At 43.5% G+C, this 20,377-nt stretch overlaps 1 pseudogene; it reads right to left on the bottom strand.

The window, feature by feature from the left end:
* LOC128574174 (laminin subunit alpha-1-like) overlaps positions 1 to 20,377 on the bottom strand; it is a 55,986-nt pseudogene that overhangs the window by 20,978 nt on the left and 14,631 nt on the right.

The following is a 20,377-nucleotide window of genomic DNA, read 5'->3' as shown; positions in this document are numbered from 1 at the left end:
ACATGCCTTGTGCACTGGCTGGAAAAAGAAATCGGAACTGGAATAAAACAAACAAAAATCCATAATAGCCAAGAGCAGAGACTACTGTGAAATTTGGGTGACACAAATGAAATCCCCTCAAAGCTGTGTTCTCTCCTATGCCGGCATGCTCTTGGCTCCACCAGGGGAAATATTAATGCGGAGAAACAAGGAAGCTGAAATTACTGAGCTGCTTTGAGAGCCTGAGAAATAAAGGCTGGCCTCCTAGGACCTCCTGCCTGTGCTGGAAGGGCACAACTAAAGTTCAGTTCAGCAGAAGCAGCAGCAACCTAAGCTTAGGAAATGATAAAATAAAAAAATTAAAAAATAGCACTTTCTGTATCCTGCTGACATGATAGGGCGACATTTTACTTCTTTCCTCACACAGTGAAAGGAAAAGTCACTTTTACACCTTTAGAGGAGAGATACCCACAGACACAGTTGCCTTCCACCAGAGTGTGCCTCGGTTCACAGTCCTCACACTGGAGCCCTGAAGTCCCTGGCCTGCAGATGCACTGCCTGGACACGTGTCCACACTCGCTGTGGACAGAGCCGTGGGGCCTGCAGTCACACTTCTGGCAACTGCCACCTGGCATTTGAGGGTTTCCATAGTAGCCCGAGGAGCACCTACAAAGGAGAAAGGATGTAGCTACGGAGAGCGCAGTCAGCCCAGGGAAGTAACACCATAGTCAGCTTTGCCCCAGGACGGCAGCCACTTCTGTCAAATGGAACAGGAAGCCCACACATCCATTCACCCCCAAGAGAACTGATTCTGGGATGGTAACAAGGCTCTATAGCAATCCTGCACATCTGAATTGATAATGACCCCCAAACTACTGTAGTAAATATGTCTAATGCTTTATAAAAGGAGATGTGTCCAGCAAGTTCCACATAACGATTCAACGGCGTACCTTTCACAGTACTGCCCTTTATTGCCCAACAGACAGGCGTCACAACGGAAATCACCGTCGCCTTCCAAGACGCAAGTGGGACTGAAACTGGAAGGAAAGCATTTCTTATTGAATGTTCTGATATACGACTTCCAATCCTGAAGGTACTTATTCATTACTCTCAGGATAGACACACCATCTGTTCTCAAAGTTAACGCAATTACACTGGGTCAAGGTAAGTGTTGGGCATATCTCACACCCAGAAGACATTCACGAGGTCCTGTCCAGTGCCACCCATGTGGGTGCTGAGTAGAAAAAAGTCACCCAGCAACTTAGTAGGTGACAAGAAGATTGAAACAACTACGAGCCAGGCTGAAAAGCAGCAGGGAGAAGGGGGCTGAACAAGTGCTGGTGAAAAGAACTTTATTGACTATAATGAAAGGCAAGCAGGACAAGTCAGCAGAAACAAAAGCAAGGATGGCAGTGGAATTTGAAAATAAATGGATAGGGAAAGAGTCAGGTGGTAGGCTATTAAAAGCAGAATGGTGGAGCTCCTCAGAGTTTAATAATCTATTGGAATCCTTTCTCAGCAGCCTCGGCCCCCACATTTTAAATTACTACTGCACCATCTAGAGGATAAACTGGGTACCTGAAATCTATTGGCAAAACAAAACCCAAAAAACAAAAACCCAAGTCTGGTTCTTTTTTGGCTAGTAAGATGAAGTTTCCAGCATGAGTTATCAGCCCTACACCAACTCTGATTTTGTTTCTTCCTTAACAGTAAATGTGCAGACTTCGGTGAAAACACAAAATATGTAGAAAATAAAGCACGTATTTTGAGGTCTGTCAGATTCAGAGTGTACAGACAATGTTCACATCCTCACTGTCTCTTCTTAACAACCCAAACTTTAATTTATTCAAGTGGACCCTGGAAGATTAAAGAAATAAAATATTCAAACAGCACAGAAATGTGCAAAGTAGAAGGGTGAAGTACGCTTCCAAATATTTCTCTGGGCACCTGTAGCCAAGGATATACATATGAATTTTTTTCCAGAGCGGTATCACACTACTTATTCAATTTCATGCTTCCATTGGCCATTTCTTCAATTATATGCCTGAAGATATACCTTAATGTGCTTTCAAGTCATTTAAAATATTTCACTCTAGGTATGTGCTACAATGTATTTAATAAATCCCCTGTAAATAGATATTTCCATTTCCCTCCAATTTTTCAAGCTGTGCAAAAATACATCCATCTCGACATACATACACAGGTGTTTCTACAGCATAGACTATAGAAATAGATTTGAGTCAAAATTTTTATATAGATTCGATAAAAAAATATACTAACAAATGTTAGGAAGCCTGATAGTTTATAAGGAAAGTGTAGCCAGTGCCCACCTCTCATTTGGTACTTACCATCAAGCACTTGGAGGCAACAGAAAATAGAAGATTCAAATAAATATTAAAAAGAAAACTTCATTTTAGTATACCAAAAGTTGACATTTGATCTTTACATGTTCAATGCCTCACCAAAGACTCTAAGCAATAGTAACATGCTATTTATGCTATTTTCATTTGAACCAAAAGAAAATTATCATTCTCATTTAAAATCTTTGGTTCTTTTTTGCATTTAGATAATTCCAATCAAGCGTTGTGAGTACAAGGTAGAAACTAGTCCTGATTTCAGGCGCTTAATGAGGACCCAGCATACATAAATCCTAACCCCATTCCCTTAAATTAAATAGCAATTGGACTCTTTTATATTATTATTATTCATAAAATTAATAACAATTAATTTCTATGCAGACTGGATACACAGGCTGGGGACTAAAATTAGTCTTAAAACAAAAACTAAACCTGGAAGCCCTTTCTTTAATTGAATTGGTTCCATTCTAATATTCAATACCAACACAGATACTTTGCTTTTGAAAAGATTCTCTCCCTGTGAAAATGAATGCTTTTTTTCTTACAATTAACTTTTCTTGCCCCATGCAGAATATTCACTATACAGACCGAAGCAGGCACAGTGACCCAGTATGCCAGGCTGCACCTGTGTGGGCTCACCTGGCAGGGTGGCTGTGAGGACAGGTGCACACAGAACAGTCGCTGGTCAGGCCAATCACCTTCCCGTAGTAGCTGGGAGCACACACGTGGCAGGGGTCACCCGCCGTGTTATCGCTGTAGTTCTGTGACCCCACATTTAAAAAAAGAAAGAAACAATGGAAACCTGTTAGAAACCATTCTTAATCGGGTAATAGCTGAGCACCACCACCCACGTCTCACATCAGCTGGTTTTTTATTATGATTATGATTATTATTAAGGAAAGAAAAGCAGTTTTGTTCATATTTTTAAAATGCTGGAAACATTCCTAGATCCATGATCTTCACTCATTTAAGATGTTACTGGATTCATCCATTTTGGCCTTTTGGAATCTTAAAAAATGGATCTGAATATATAGTGATCTCAAAGAATGATCAGAAGCACCAATTTTGCACATAGGGTTCAATGCTCACATATAGGGAATTGAAGTGAGCAGATGATTTAAGAAACAAACAATGAGGGAAGAAAACTCATTGAACAATTGAGTTTCAACAATTTGAAACACCACTAACAGGCCATTATAACAGCCAAATATGTTTCAGTTATTTATTTATTTATTTTTTTAAGAGATGGGGTCTTGCTAAGTAGCCCAGGCTGGTCTGGAATCCTGGGATAAGGTGATTCTTCTGCCTCAGCCTCCTGAGTAGTTGAGACTACATGCCACCATGCCCAGAAGTTCCAATTAAAATTGATGTAATCATTTGGACAGAGGCCTTCCTATTTAAAAAAAAAAGTACACATTTTATAAGGTAAAAAGAAAAACAAAAAAACACAAGAGGTCGTTGCCATCTGGCTCCAATTTAAAACCTTCATTTGCTCCATTCATCACTGCTGACGCAGGCCTGTGTGCAGGAATCCTTGTCTGGGGTAGAAAAGGCGGGGACCACTGCGGGGCCCGGGTGCACTCTCACACTGACTCACACTTCTGTCCGTGTCAGTGAAAGATGACATGGAAAGAAATCATTTTATATGTTTTAAAAAACCTGCTAGTTTAAGTCTCTTTTAAATAAATAAAAATTCCAGTATTTTTCATTTTCAAATTGTATTCCTATTTTACTTCATGAAAATCAATTTTTTTTTTATTTTTTTTATTATTATTTTTTTATTAAATCATAACTGTATACAATGATATGATTATGGGGCATCATACACTCACTTCATAAACCATTTGACACATTTTTATCACAGTGGTTAACATAGCCTTTCCGGCGTTATCTCAGTTACTGTGCCAAAACATTTACATTCTACATTTACCAAGTTTCGCAAATACCCCTGTAAGATGCACCACAGGTGTGATCCCACCGATTCCCCTCCCTCTACCCACCCCCCCTTTCCCACTTCCCCCTATTGTTAAGTTGTAGCTGGGTTAAAGCTTTCATGTGAGAGTCCCAAATTAGTTTCATAGTAGGGTTGTGTACATTGGGTATTTTTTCTTCCATTCTTGGGATACTTTACTAAGAAGAATATGTTCCAGCTCCATCCATGTAAACATGAAAGAGGTAAAGTCTCCATCTTTCTTTAAGGCTGCATAGTATTCCATGGTATACATATACCACAATTTATTAATCCATTCGTGGATCCATGGGCACTTGGGCTTTTTCCATGACTTAGCAATTATGAATTGGGCTGCAATAAACATTCTGGTACAAATATCTTTGTTATGTTGTGATTTTTGGTCTTCTGGGTATATGCCCAGCAGAGGAATTACAGGATTGAATGGCAGATCTATTTTTAGATCTCTGAGTGTTCTCCATATATCTTTCCAAAAGGAATGTATTAATTTGCATTCCCACCAGCAGTGCAGAAGTGTTCCCTTTTCTCCGCATCCACGCCAACATCTCTGGTCTAGAGATTTTGTGATATAGGCTAGTCTCATTGGAGTTAGATGATATCTCAAAGTAGTTTTGATTTGCATTTCTCTGATGATTAAAGATGATGAGCATTTTTTCATATGTCTGAAGGCCATGCGCCTGTCTTCTTCAGAGAAGTTTCTCTTCAAATCCCTTGCCCAGCCTGCGATGGGATCCCTTGTTTTTTTCTTGCTGATGCGTTTGAGTTCTCTGTGGATTCTGGTTATTAAACCTTTGTCAGAGATATACCCTGCAAATATCTTCTCCCATTCTGAGGGCTGTCTGCTTGCTCTGCTTACTGTGTTCTTAGCTGTGCAGAAGCTTTTTAGTTTGATCAAGTCCCAGTAGTGTATTTTTGAAGCTGCTTCAATTGCCCGGGGGGTTCTCCTCATGAAATACTCACCCAGACCAATTTCTTCAAGGGTTTTCCCTGCATTCTCCTCTAGTATTTTTATACTTTCATGTCTTAAGTTTAAATCTTTAATCCAATGAGAGTCTATCTTAGTTAATGGTGAAAGGTGTGGGTCCAATTTCAGTCTTCTGCAGGTTGCCAGCCAGTTCACCCAGCACCATTTGTTACTATTTTTTTGTTGCAGTTTGGTGGGGGCCGGGTTTGAACCCGCCACCCTTGGTATATGGGGCCAGCACTCTACTCAATGAGTGATAGGGGCCACCAGAGATTTTTATTTCTAAAGAGAGGTCAGCATTAGGGGTTGATTACCTCTCTTTAGAAATAAAAATCTCTGGTGGCCCCTGTTGCTCATTGAGTAGAGTGCTGGCCCCATATACCAAGGGTGGCGGGTTCAAACCCGGCCCCCACCAAACTGCAACAAAAAAATAGCCGGGCATTGTGGCGGGCGCCTGTAGTTCCAGCTGCTTGGGAGGCTGAGGCAAGAAAATGGCCTAAGCCCAAGAGCTGGAGGTTGCTGTGAGTCCCATGACATCATTGCACTCAACCAAGGGGGGGTAAAGTGAAAAAAAAAAAAGAAAGAAAGAAAGAAAAACCTCAACCTGTTTCTCAAGGAAACATGTTCAATACTTGTTTTAATGACACAGCCTAAAGCTTACAAGGAAAAAGTATGAAATAAACAGAGAGCACTGGAACAGATTTCCAGGTTTCTCATCACTAACACCAACTCCAGCATTAAAACCCCTGTACGTGTGAAGGGGTGCAGGCTTCCTGGAGAGATGAAGACAAGACACCCAAAAGCAGAAAATTAAGGGCCTATTACTGAGAATTGAAGTGTGGGCTGAGTTTGTTGTTGTGGAGCATGCACGGAGCAGGTTTTTTGCACCCAGTTTTTCGGGGGTGCAAAAAGGTTCAGTTGTATGTCTAGCCAGGTGTTGTGGCAGGTGTCTGTAGTCCCAGCTGCTCAGAAGGCTGAGGCAAGAGGATCTCTTGAGCCCAAGAGGTTGAGGCTGCTTGAGCTATGATGCCACAGCACTCTACCCAGGGCAACAGAGTGAGACTCTGTCTCTAAATAAATAAGTAAATAAGCCATATGTCTCAGGTGATGGGGAGGGGAGCCTGGGGAGAGGTACTCCTGCACCCTCTCCCTGGTCCTCAGTCTCCCCACCAGTTTCCAAGTGGTACTTCCTACCAATACCTCCTAAGAACTGAAGCAGGGAGGTATCTGGTCCCAGGTTTCAGGTGACAAACCAGACCCAAAGGGGTGTTGATGTCACCTGTATGATGACAAGCACAGGGAAATGGGTAGGAGATTCTGTTACAGGGACAGGAACTTTCACTACACCACAAAGGCTAAGACCCAGGGGGGACAGGAAGGTCCTGAGATCAAAGAGCAAGGAAGACAGGACACGTTTCAGAAGGCATTTGTGAGATACTGACATGTTTCATGAATAAATAGCTGACTTGTGGTTTATCTCAATGGCTCCAAAGAAAACTGCACCCAAAGGTGTATGATCCGAGGTGCCAGGCCCAGGAATAACCAAAGCTGCCCAAGGTGAGCTTAGCTGCATTGAGAGTGAGTCGAAGGTTGTAAATTTATGTTAAATAGTCACTTGGCAGGGATAGGATGGTCCAGATTCAAGATCTCCAGGGACTTGGGCAAGACCAGAAGGAGCACTGCAACCCTGAAGTTCTACAGTCTGAGCCCAGATACTATTTTCTGTTTAGAATGAGTTTTGGTGAAAGGAATTGGCAATAAGTGGTTACAGTTCACTGGGGACAAACAGAATACAGATCTGTATGAAGGACAAAAAGCCTGAATCAGATGGGTTTTGCTCTGCACCATGGGTCTGCAGAAAGACAGTCTGAATTTAGACTTCGTGTTCGGTCTTCTGGAAATATTGTAGCCATGGTGGTATAGTGCAATGTTCAATAAACAGGCCCTGGGGGTTGAGGGCTCCGATGGGTTTAGGTAACTTCCAGGTAAAATGGGGAACACTGCCCACACACACACATTATTTACTCTAGAGCAACTTTGGCCAGGGTCGAACCACGAACAGTGGTTCATGCAGTGGGTTAAGCAGTGTGTTATTTCTACAGTGCAAATCAACAGAGCAGCTGCTGCTCTCATCATTTTGTTCTGGATTTGGGCCAGGAGAGGCATGGTAATAATTTAATCTTCTAGAAATACCTAATCTTGTTAGAATACTTAGCTGCACCAAGAGAAGATGAAGCATGAAAAAGTTGATCACTTTCTACGCGGCCTCTGTCCCCATGACTGACTAATTACACCTCGCTTTGTTTGCCTGAAATCAATTTTCTTAAATCTTTAAATGAGATCTCATTTTCTCCATTAGGCCTTTGCTTTTGACTGGGGCATGAGCGTTTTAGTTATTTGCATCTTCATTAAGTCCATTTTACCTTGTATGTCTGGAATCATTCAACTCCACATACATAATGGAGTTAGCAAAGACTAACATGCATCTTTTCTTAAGGAGGAAAACACGCACTACTTCTTTTTCCAAATTATCCTGTGCACTGCCATTTTCCCAGTGGAAACTGCCTTAAAATTCCACACACAGCAGACACATCCTTATGATCGGGAGAAGGAGGAGGCGACTGGTCATGGTAGAGGGCAGGTTGTGTGTGAGCCCATGGCCCTGGTTCTTCTGTGCTGCCTGTTTCCTTTTGATTCAGCCACACCCAGAGTCTCTCAGGCTTCCGGTGTGTCTTTCTTGATGGGCTGCTCATTTCCCTTCAATGAATTTTTTACCTGAGGCAAGTTAGTCTTGGTGCAACTTACATAAGTGGCTAATCTTTCCATCTGAGTTATTTAAAGAATGAGCACTCAGGAGTAGGGCCTCCTTGGTTTTAGCTAAATCTCAGACACAGGGGTCTGTCCTCAGGGCCATAGGCTTCCATTGGGACCCAAGGGTCTGTCTTCAGGGCCACAAGGCTTCCGGTGAAACACAGGGGTCTGTCGTCAGGGCCCTAAGGCTTCTTTTGGGACACATGGTCTGTCCTCAGAGCCACAGGCTTCTGTTGGGACACAGGAGTCTGTCCTCAGAGCCACAAGGCTTCTCTTGGGACACAGGGGTCTGTCCTTAGGGCCACAAGGCTTCTGTTGGGACAAAGGGGTCTGTCCTCAGGGCCACAAAGCTTCCATTGGGACACAGGGGTCTGTCTTCAGGGCCACAAGGCTTCTGCTGGGAACACTTAGTACTTCTCAGTGGTGAGATACCTTTTCACATCCCTGAGATCAATCTTGGAGGAAGGTGGCCCAGAACCAAACACACACTAAGACATAAATCATTCATTGTGTTACCATCTCCAAGGAGAATATGCAATTTTTAAAACATGCAATGAGAGGGCAATACTTTACACAAAGACATAAAATTTCAACCTGGGCATTAGCTTGTGTTAGGACCCCCAGGTGAGCCCCCCGAACCTTCAGGTAAAGTTCTCATCTACTTTGACTCCAGGTACAAGTGCTGGAAGGAAGACCCAGGTAAATGGGGCTGCTATCGGGGAAATGAACCAGCAGGCAATTCTGTGTCTAGTGAGATGGACAGGCCAGACCATCACAGAGTGTCCTCACATGAACCCAGGTGTCTACCCTACTACACACCTAGGCCATGTGGTTCAGCCTATTGCTCCTCCCCCACACCCCTGTGCAGCATGTTACTGCACTGAATACTGTAGGCAACTGTTACATATGGCAAGTATCTACGTATCCAAATAAATCTACACACAAAAAAGGTAAGTAAAAATGTAGTACTATTAATAATCTCAGAAGATTACATTGTATACGTGGACAGTAAACTCTAATGTGGTTGGTTACATGGTCCGTGATTGCAGTTCCCAAATTAACACAACCCACAAACAAATGCATCAAAGAAGCAAAATTTATAACAGAATTTCTGCCAACAATGTCAGAGCATCTACTTTGCCTTCCTCAAGGAAATATAGCTTATATTTAGCTCAACTTAACTTCTTGCTAAACTAAGGACCATCTAACTGTGGAGCGGTCATTTGCACACTGAGCAACTGCCCAGATTCTGGCGTCAGGGAAGTACCCACTCAGCCCAGCATACCAGACACTTTCTAGTTTCAGGGTCACAGGTGTCACCATGGTTGTTGCAACTGCAGGGCACACAGGGAACAAGCAGAGAATGCGGTCCCCTACCCCCGCCTTCTGGGAGCTTCCCGCTGTGGTACCTGGGGGCGTGGTCCTGTGGGATTGCAAAGGAAGAAAAAAACAATTGATTAAAAAGTAAGCAAAGGAATGGAATAGATATTTCTGCAAAGACCACATACAAATGGCCAATAGGTAAACGTGAAAAGAAGTTCAACATCACTTTCCATAGTACTTCACACTCTTTGGGCGGCAACTATGGAAAAAACAGAAAATAACAAGTGTTTCTGAGAATGTGGAGGAACTGGAACCCCAGAGTACTGCTGGTGGGAATTCAGAATGGCACAGCCACGCGGAAAACAGTGTGGAGTCTCCTCAATTCTACTCCTGGGCATATATGGAAAAGGATGGACAGCAGGGAGCTGAAGAGGCTTCTGCACACTGACGCTCCTGTCGTGTTATTCACAGCAGTTATAAGATGTGACTGAAGGAGGAACGCAGGAAAAACACCCGAGACACCCACGTGGAGGAATATTATTCAGCCTTAGACAGGAACGAAATTCTGACACTCGCTACAGCATGAGTGACCCTCGAGGACATTATGCTAAGTGAAATAAATAAGGTGCAAAATCACAAAGGAGAAATACTGCCTGATTCCCCTAGCATAAGGCACCTACAGCGGCCGAGTCCATAGAGAGAATGGGTTGAGCAGTGGCTGCCAGGTGGGCAGCAGGGCAGGGACTTATTGAATGGGTACAGAGTTTTCACTTTTGCAAGATGTAAAGCATTTTCTGAAGATGGGTTGTAAAACAGACTTAATGCCACTGACCTGTGCACTCAGGTATGTTTAAAATAGTAAATGTTATGCTATGTATCTCCTACCAAAATTCATTTTTTTTTAATTCAAAAAGAGAAAAAATGATATAATAGAGATGCATGAGTTTTGTCCATCACTTGGAGTTTCAAGCACATTTCAGCCCCAGGGCAGGAAATAGACTTGGACTGAAATCTCCCTACCTGACAGGAGAATCCCAGGGTGCTGGGGGACAGACACGGTTCTCGAGAAGGGACGCCACCTCTCTGTCTGGATGCTGCTTTTCAGCCTTTCTGCCAACTTCCATCGAAATATTTGAGGTTCTGGGCAAACATTACATGCAGAAGTAAGAGAGGAAGTGCTAACTTGGGGAGACTTTCTAGAGACATGGAGAGGAGTGAGATTTGCACATATGCTAAACCAGAGCTTGCTCCCCAGTTGGGAGCAGTTACTACTCATGTTTATAAATGAAATACGTTAAAGCCCAATAGTACTGTCATTACACTTTCAGGCATTTCAGAACTTGAAAATATTACAGAATGTGCCCCAAAGACCTCTTCAAGTACTGATTTGGCCAAGATTTACTGGCTTCTTCTTAAACATTTATCCATTTTTTGAGACACGGTCTCCCTCTATTACTGGGCGATGAATGGCTTTCTTCATGGGTTGAAGTAGTAAATGAGTAGGTGGCAATGTTCTTTCCACATCATTGCCAAGAAATGGGCATCAAAGCAGGTTCAAGGGCAGAAAATAGCAAAAATTTCTATTTTTGGCATTTTATCTTCAAATAAGATGTAAGCATCTATACTTACATTTCACATCTCCATCTGCATGTGACAGCTGATGCCATAACTCACACCTTCCACTCTGATGCTAACACCTAATAAATTTTGATGAGGAACGGAACTACACATTAATGATGAAGATGGCAGGGAACGGGAGTGAAGCCAATCAAATGCTTTCAGTTTGGTTTCAAATCAGGAAAACATTCAAACCCCTAGAAGCTCCCGAGTACCTGCTTTGCTACAGTCCTTGGCCATATGATGCCTTGATGAGGATGTACTCAATGTTGCTGAGGACAGACATAAAGTCTGAGCACGTGACGGGTTCTTCAGAAACAGGGTTAAAATATTTCCAAAAATTCTGTCAATGAGGAACACACTCAATTAAGTTCAGAGTATAAATTCCGAGTGGCAAAAGAGGTTCCAGAGAACGTGCTTCTTTTATAAATTTCTCCAGAAAGGAGCCCTGTTCCAGGCATACCAATAGATTTAACTGACAAATATGTCCTGTGACCTCCACAGTGACAGGCGGCATCAGTCTGAGTTACCAATAGATACGTTAAAAGGCAGTGCCAGCTGAGCCACAGGTGGTGGGTTCAAACCCGGCCCTGGCTGAACTGCAACCAAAAAATAGCTGGGCGTTGTGGTGGGCGCCTGTAGTCCCAGCTACTTGGGAGGCTGAGGCAAGAGAATCGCTTAAGCCCAGGAGTTGGAGGTTGCTGTGAGCTGTGTGATGCCATGGCACTCTACCGAGGGCCATAAAGTGAGACTCTGTCTCTACAAAAAAAAAAAAAAAAAGGCAGTGCCAGGCACGCAAAGACAATGCCCAAAAAATATCTGCAGGGAGAATTAATAGACACTCTGCAACTTCCAGCCATGTCCAAAGGACTTCTGCACCAGTATGTCTATACAGGATAAAAGATTTAAGTTGAAATTCCCAAAAAAATAACATAAGCCTATTATACACTTCTTGAGAATGTGAAATCTGAATAGTTTTTTGCAATCTTGCTGAACCCATTGGAATTCTGCTCCCAGGACTTCTTGCTCATGTTCTTAAGTGGATTCCAGCTTTCATTACAACCACAGCAAAGTTCACACCATTAAGGGACTTGTATGAAAAGATCACACCCTCACCTCTTTCATTGCTATTTCCTATTCCTGCCTCACTCCATTCTCTGGAGCTGGTGCGTCCAAGTAAATAACTTGCTTTCTGGTCCGACCCCCTTTGATGAGAACTTGAGGCTCAAAATTGGAGGTGCCGATCCCATCCGAGGAATAGAAGGCCACGCTGTACTTCAGCTTGCCGCCATAGGCCATGAGCTGGCAAGTAAGGGAGAGTCAGTACACCTTTGACACAGCCTTGTTTTAAAAACTTTTCATTGCAAGCCTGCCATCATGTGAGAGAAATTGTATATCTTAAAAATACATCACATGGGTGAAGTATGTTGTCTGGAATTTGCTTCCTTTGATTCTGTTTAATTGTGGATTACGATGCGGACCTGTGTTACACAGCTCTCAATGATACCAACAAAAGTGAGCTCCCAAATAACAAATCAATGCAGTGATGACCCTAATTATTTTCAAGCTTCTTTGATTGTTTTTTGTTTTTTTTTTGGTTGGGGCCGGGTTTGAACCCGCCACCTCCGGTATATGGGGTTAGCGTCCTACTCCTTGAGCCACAGGCACCACCATTCAAGCTCCTTTGAATTAAAAATTAACTATATCTAAAGGAGCACTAGATATATATTTACACATTTTAAAGATGAGGGTTAATTCAAACTACAAGCTCTAATGTTCATATAAAGAAAATACAGGTGATGCCTTTCATGATTCTTCCCTGGTAGGATTTTCCTCCCCAAATGCGTGGTGTTCCAGAGAAGGGGCTCTCACACCACAGTGGCTAGACTCAAATGGACCTTATAGTAGTAAATACAATGCACTCATGTGCTGCATAATGACATTTTGACCAATGTACTTTTCTATGTTTAGTTATGTTTGGATACATGAAAACTTAACCATCGTTTTCCAAGAGCCTTCAGTATTCGGGACGCCACAGGTAGCTTAGACATATGACAGGCTATACATCTAGGGATGTGATATCAGCACAACAATGAAACTACCTAATGACTTATTTCTCAGAAAGTAGCCCTGCCATTAGTGGTGCATATGTTTGTTGAATGATTGTTTTAGGAAGGGAGGCTGCGGCAAGAAGATGGCTTAAACCCAAGACTTTGAGGTTGCTAATGAGCTATGACACAGTGGCACTTTACCCAGGATGACAAAGTGAGACTCTGTCTCAAAAAAAAAAAAAAAAAAAAAATTGACACCAGTCTGAGCCAGAGCAAGACCTCATCTCTAAAAATAGTAAAAATAGCTGGGCATTGTGGTGGGCACCTGTAGTCCAGCTACTCAGGACGCTGAGGCAAGAGAATCATTTGAGCTCAAGAGTTTGAAGTTGTTGTAGAGAGCTATGATGTCACAGCACTCTACCAAGGATGACTAAGCGGGACTTAGTCTCAAAAAAAAACCCAAAAAACTATAAACAAATACATAAAATAAAAGACTTCCAAAAATTTTTACATTTGAGAGGATTTTTATGAATGTTAAACTTCTTTATACCCTCTTAAAAGAGGACATTAACAGCCATTTCTTTTAATTACAGGCCAACACAGACTATGGTGACTTTAAACTACCTCTAGATTCCCCAGGAAGCCGGGACCAGCTCTAGGTGGGGCGTGCACCTCACCTGGTCTCCTGAAACTGCTCCAGCAGCCGCCAGTAGAAGGGCTCTGTGTGGACGTGTTGCCGGACAATCATGGCGTCCAGCAGGACATCAGTGGCCTGATAGTAAACCCCCTCGGTTGTGCCCCTCAAGTTACTGTGAGAAACTACATACAGAAGAGGCTGATCTGAGGCCAGCACTACCTGTCATCAAAGGGAGAGAAAACACAGATCAGAAGATGTATTAACCATTCAAAGCTTGATTCATAGGTTCCACCACTGTCTCACAGATGAAACAGTTTATTATTAAAATAGGAATAGTAAAGACCTTCTCTTTAAACAAAACCTCTAGATTAAAAATAACTGAAAGTGCTTTTTTTTTAACTATTCAAGGATTAATAGCAAAAAAGGGCTTTAAACTACTGAATTCAGGGTCCAACTATTGCTAACTAGGGTGATGTTCAGTGACTTGTAGGAGACAGTTGAGATGCTGAGGTTTTATCTTCTCTCCAACTAAGGGTTTTGATAGATTAGCTAAGAAACAACACTGAACACCTTTAGTTCAAGCTCCATTTATTTCCCTGGCCTGCAGACATGAAGTTCTGATTCACGTGCTAACTCAGATTGTCTCCCTAGAATTTCTGATGCTATAAGAACAACATTCAATGGAAGTGCTTGACTATATCTCCTACCCCACCCAAATCCCAAAGGGAGAGGGACTGGAAACAGAACATTTTGACTGTTGTGACTTACTGGGGTCCTGAAGTAACCCTCTAGCTCTGAGCAGTGGGACAGCCCAAAGAGAAGCAGGGGCTGCACCCCAGGGGGGTTGTGGGCACGGAGAGCGAAGGTGTCTTCTCATCACTGCCTGCACTGGAGGCCGATGACATTCACCCGAAGGGGAACAAATAAGGGACTTATTTTTGCCACAAATAAAGAATATGCAATTTCTGAACATGCAGAAATGAGAAACAAAATAATTCTAGAAATTACTTAGATCCATAAACATCACTGTTTCTTTGGAATGGGTCCCTAACCTCCCCGAACATCAGTTCTGTCAAAGACTCAATCAGTGATTCCTAAACACAGATGAGTATCAGGATCATCTCAGAAGCTTTTGGAAAATACAGATTCCCTGATAAGCATCTCCCTGGGAGAGCCCTGGGATCCGCCTCGGGTCCCCACATACTTCTGATGATCCAAGAATGTGGGGCAACCCTGACTAGGTGACTATTAAAGCAGGTCCCTGCTGTTCTGAGAGTCTTTTATGAGAACTGGTATCATAAAATGTGGTAGCCAGGGCGGCGCCTGTGGCTCAACGGAGTAGGGCGCCAGCCCCATATGCCAGAGGTGGTGGATTCAAACCCAGCCCTGGCCAAAAATTGACCAAAAAAAAAAAAAAATGTGGTAACCCAAAGCAGGGATACTGATGATTCCGTTATTATCCCCAGGACATGATACCCACACAAGTTTTCCCTTCCTCATCAAGCCTCCACCCAGCCAGAGGGCTTCCCTCCCCACCCACAGGGAAAGAACTAAAGAAGGTGGCAATGGGCTCCTGATAACAAAGCACGTGGGGGAAACTGATGAAACTTACCATGACAACAAAATCTACTTCCTGGGAAAATATACTACACGAGAGTTTCCTTCTGTCTGCCGGCACATCACAGGGCCTACCAACCTCACAGCTGGAACCTCACAAACCTGCCTGCAGCCCTGTGTGATCTGGCTTCCCTGCATACTCCAGATAGATTGGCCACCCACACATAATCGGAAACCCAGAAGTGTTTTTAAAGCCGTTCCACCCTCTGACACTTGTAATTAACAGTTAAAATTCCTTTTCTAGAATCACTCATGATCCTAGAAGAGCATACCAGACTTTGAACTCAGGCATGGACGGAGTGTGATGTTACTAAGAGAAGCATCCAAAGCCAGCTGCTTTAATAAGTCTTTACTTTAAATGGTCAAAGCCCAAGAGTGACAAGGTCGAGTGGGAGAGAGGAAGGGAGGGCGGGATCCACGGCAAATACCTTGTAAGAGCAGGTTCCAGTTTCCTCTGCACAGCTGCAGAGACCCTGGCCAAGGGCACAGGTATCTCCTGCTGTCCCCCTGGGGTCACAGTTTGGAAAGTCTCTGTAACCCTAAGAGCACTGATCGCAGCTCCATCCAGCAAATTCCAACTTGCACTGGCAATGGCCGGTGAACACCTTGCAATGGTGGCTGCTCGACCCCACAAGACTGCAATTGCAGGCCTAAGAGAAGAAATACTAACTAAACAAAAAGGCATCTCTTACATTTTCTTCACATACATATATTTGGATCGCAGGAAACACTAAACGTGAGAAAGTCATGCAAACGAACGCTATAAACGTCTCCCTCTCACCACTGCTAAACAGAATCTCTTTGTCATGTGACAACAGGAGGCAGGGACTGTGTTGCTGGACAACTGGGGATCTCAGTGACACACGCAAATTAGCCCAGAATTGTGAAGTGAAATTAAATATAGCCAAACAACCTAGCAAAATTATTTTAGAAGACCTTTCTCTACTGTTCTCAAAACACAAACCATATCCACATTTAAATGAAGAAAGTTACATAGAAAACTGGAGCTCTTCAAGATTGCAAACAGCCCCCTAGTAAAGTGATTTAGGACTTTCTCTTGGAAGATAGTGTACCTTGCATAATTTACTTTAATGGCACAAAATTTGGAAGGGGGGATCTTTTTAACCATCAATCTTTCAATTAGGTTCTTGCAGAAAACTAGGATTAAGGTGTTTTAAGGGTGCTGACCCTCCACCTGATTCCTACAATCTGTACTGAGTTTTAAATATAAAGCGCAGAGCTATTCGGCAGGTGGAAGATAAGTGGATACTGTGGAAGAAGAGGAATGCCACTTGCTCTCGGGCAATGACTCCGAGATACACGGACACATGGAAGGCAGCACTCTCTGGGTGGTGGCCGCAGTGGTCATCCTCACATTCTTCACACTCCATGCCCCGAGTATGAGGAGGGCAGATGCACTCTCCAGACTCCGGGTCGCAGCTGTTCTGTGTGTGCGGGCAATCACAGGCAGGAATAAAGACACATGTTTTGTTAAAGATCTGGGTGACTAAAGGGGTAAGAGCTGATGTTGTTAGTTCCCTTTTATTAATAGTCTGAACCATTCTTTGAGTCCTTAAAAGACCCCTATGATTCCCAAGACCCCTCCAAGTCTGGAGATGCTACTGGGAGAATGATAATTAGGATGGAATGGGAGGAGGGGGACAGAGAGAGAAAAAAATGGAAAAGATCTGGCTGGCAGGACAGAATGGACATTTTGCTTGTATCCTGACAAGCGTCGGGAAAGAGGGCAGAGGTATGAAGTTCTACACATAAAGATGATAAAAAGTAAAGGAACTTTATAAAAGTAAGTCAAAAATCAAGGGAAGGCTCAGAGAAGTCTGGGAACAACCATGAGGTCTCAAACAAGGGATTCAAGAGCTTATGTGTACAGCTGCCATCCTGGTACGAATAGAAGCCGTGGGCACACCTGTTGCACTTTTCTCCAGCCACACCTGGGACACCGGGGCATTGGCCTTCATCTGAGCAGTCGTCCGACATGGAGCCGGCCGTGCTGCAGTTGCAGGGCAGAAAGCCATGCCCCGAGTCCAGCCCATAGTAGCCCGGCTAGTGCGGCAGAGGGGGAGAAGCACAGCAGGCAAGGTACGTTTAATAAGCAACTGCACTACCAGCATGTTTTCCAAAACACACAGATGCTTTATAGAACCATAAAGCATTCACAACACGGTTCCCACCCTCACAGTTAGTACTGACTGTCCAGACACGGACGCAGCATTCACCAGCCATGCTCAGGGAGTCAGCAATCTCATCTGAACCAAGGCCAAGGTGTCGATTACAAACATCACTGACAAATTCATTTTTCTCCTTCCTAACTCCCTCCCTTCTTCCTTCCTTTCTTTTTCTTTCTTTTTCTCTCTCTTGATTATATAAACATCACTGACAAATTCCTTTCATTCTTTACCTCTCTACCTCCCTCCCTTCCTTCCTTTCCTTCTTTCTCTCCCCCCTTCCTTTCTCTCTTTCTTCCTTTTTAACACAGAGTCTCCTTCTGTCACCCTCAGTAGAGAGCCATGCAGCAGCATAGCTCTAGCTCCCAACAACCTCAAATTCTTGGGCTCAAGTAATCCCCTTGCCTCACCCTCCCACGTATCTGAGACTACAGACACCCACCACCACACCCAGCTAGCTTTTCCTACTTTAAGTATAAACGAGGTCTCCCTCTTGCTCAGGCTGATCTCATATTCCTGAGCTTAGGTGATCCACCCAATGCAGCCTCCCACAGTGCTAGGATTAGAGTGTGAGCCACTGTGCCCAGCTAACCGACAAATGCTTTAATAACTTGCAATGGCCAACAAGCATCTTACCAAGCACTGGTCACACTACTGTCCAGTGACATGTGGTCTGCAGTCACAGAGTCCAGTCTCCAGATGTCACAGGGGAGAGAGGAAGCCCTTCCCATGGCACTCACAGGCTGACACACATGCACAGAAAAGACATGTTAGCATTCACATGTGGGTGTGGAGACCCTGAGAGTCTAATCCCCAAAGGAAAAAATACAAACATTCAATATTTCTAATCACAAAGGTAAAAATAAGTACAATTTGCAATAACTTTAAAAAGTCAGCATTTTTCTCAAAAGTAAAACCAAACAGGTGTGGTAGAAGGAACCATCACAGAAAAGAAATAATTGAACCTATTAAGATAGTAACTGGAAACTTGACCATTTTAAAGAATTCCTTAATAGTTTGACCTAGAAATTTCCATGGATAATCATGCAGTGGAGATTTCAACATCAACTTAGTCATACACATGTATTTAATATTTGAAAGCTCAGTTATCATATAATCTAGATAAGTACATATCAATATTGTATTTCAAAATTATAATTAAAAACATTTTCCTTTCCAAATGATTCAAAGCCATGAATCATTTATAATTTCAGGACAGACACTTCAGATTTATCTGAAGTTAACACATTGATGTTTAAAGCTACAGAGTTCTTTTCAAAGTGATGGGATTTAATGAGTCCAAAAAATGTTAAACCAATATCACAGGACAACTGTCAATACGTGCTTCAGTTAAAATATTTCATGCATTCACTGACAAGATGTCCCAGCCACTATTTATGAATGTTTGGTCTTAGAAAATGTACAATGTCTGTCATGGTATAACAACATAACAAAAGAAAAAACTTCACAAAGAAGGTTAAACCTGACTGGGCACAGTGGCTCACGCCTGTCATCCTAGTGCTCCACGAGGCTGAGGCAGGAGAGTTGCTTGAGCCTAGGAGTTCAAGACCAGCCTGAGCAAGAGTGAGCCCTTGTCTCACCAAAAAAAAAAATAGAAAAATTAGCTTGGTGTTGTGGCAGGTGCCTGTAGTCCCAGCTACTCCAGAGGCTAAGGCAAGAGGATCACTTTAGCCCAAGAGTTTGAGGTTACTGTGAGCTATGATGTCACAGCACTCTACCCAAGGTGACAGAGAGAAACTCTGTCGGAATGGAAAAAAAAAAAGGGAAAGCCCAAGCACAGTCCTCAGGCGGCAGGCTGGGGGCTGGGGTGGGAGGCGGACCCTGGAAACCAGAAGGCTGGTGCTCAGAAGGCACTGGCACCCTGCCTCCTCCTCCGTCCATGGCTGTGGCCAGCCTTGCTCAGGTCACTCTGTCACCTCTGTTTTCCTGGTGTGAGCGAGTTAACGCTGTAGTCCTGTGAAGCCCAGCTCGCCGCAGCCCTGCAGGGACCCCCTCTGTCATTCCCATGGCCTGTGAGCACTGGACTGCTGACTCCTCAGCACAAGTCCCTTCTCAACTCTCCCCCACCAAGCACAAAATGATCCCTGCCCCTGGTAAGTCCGTTTCTGAGCTTCCATCTCTCCAGCACCCTCCCTTCCTCTTAGCACATTCCAATCCAACTTCTGCACAGTGTCCTTCTGGCCCCTTCTCTGCTAAAATTGTTCTTCCTGAAGTCTCCAAGGACTTTCTAGGTGCCAAATTCAGAGAACACATTTCAGCCCTCATTTTACTGTTTCTGTAGAATGAGACCTATTGGCCTCTCTCTCCCTTTTGAAACTCACTTTTTTTTTTTTTGTTTTTGTTTTTGTTTTCAGACAGAGCCTCACTCTGTTGTCCTAGGCTAGAGTGCTGTGGTGTCATAGCTCAACCTCAAACTCTTGGGCTCAAGCCATCCTCTTGCCTCAGCTTCCTGAGTAGCTGGGACTACAGACACCTGCCATGACATCCGGCTACTTTTTCTACTTTTTAGAACAGCCAGGGTCCCACTCTTTGCTCAGGCTGGTCTTGAACCCCTGAGCTCAAGCAATCCACCCACCTGGGCCTCCCAGAGTGCAAGGATTACAGGTGTGAGCCATGATGCCTGGCCTTGAACCTCACTGTTACTGAGGTTTTGGGGACTTCCCTCTTCTAGTTTACTTCCCATTCCTTGTCTGTCTCCTGCCCTGTCTCCAGGTCCGTGTCTCTTTTAAACCCTCCCCTTCCTCTGGAGAATATTTAAAGTTCAATGTGGGCATGAGCATCACAAAATACCAATGATAATACAAACTCTTACTTATTGTATGATGTACCAGCCAGTTTATATCCC

This window comes from Nycticebus coucang, chromosome 21 (assembly GCF_027406575.1).
Source record: "Nycticebus coucang isolate mNycCou1 chromosome 21, mNycCou1.pri, whole genome shotgun sequence".
NCBI lineage: Eukaryota > Metazoa > Chordata > Mammalia > Primates > Lorisidae > Nycticebus > Nycticebus coucang.
Note: the sequence above shows the minus strand (reverse complement) of the source record. Positions and strands in the feature narration are given on the sequence as shown.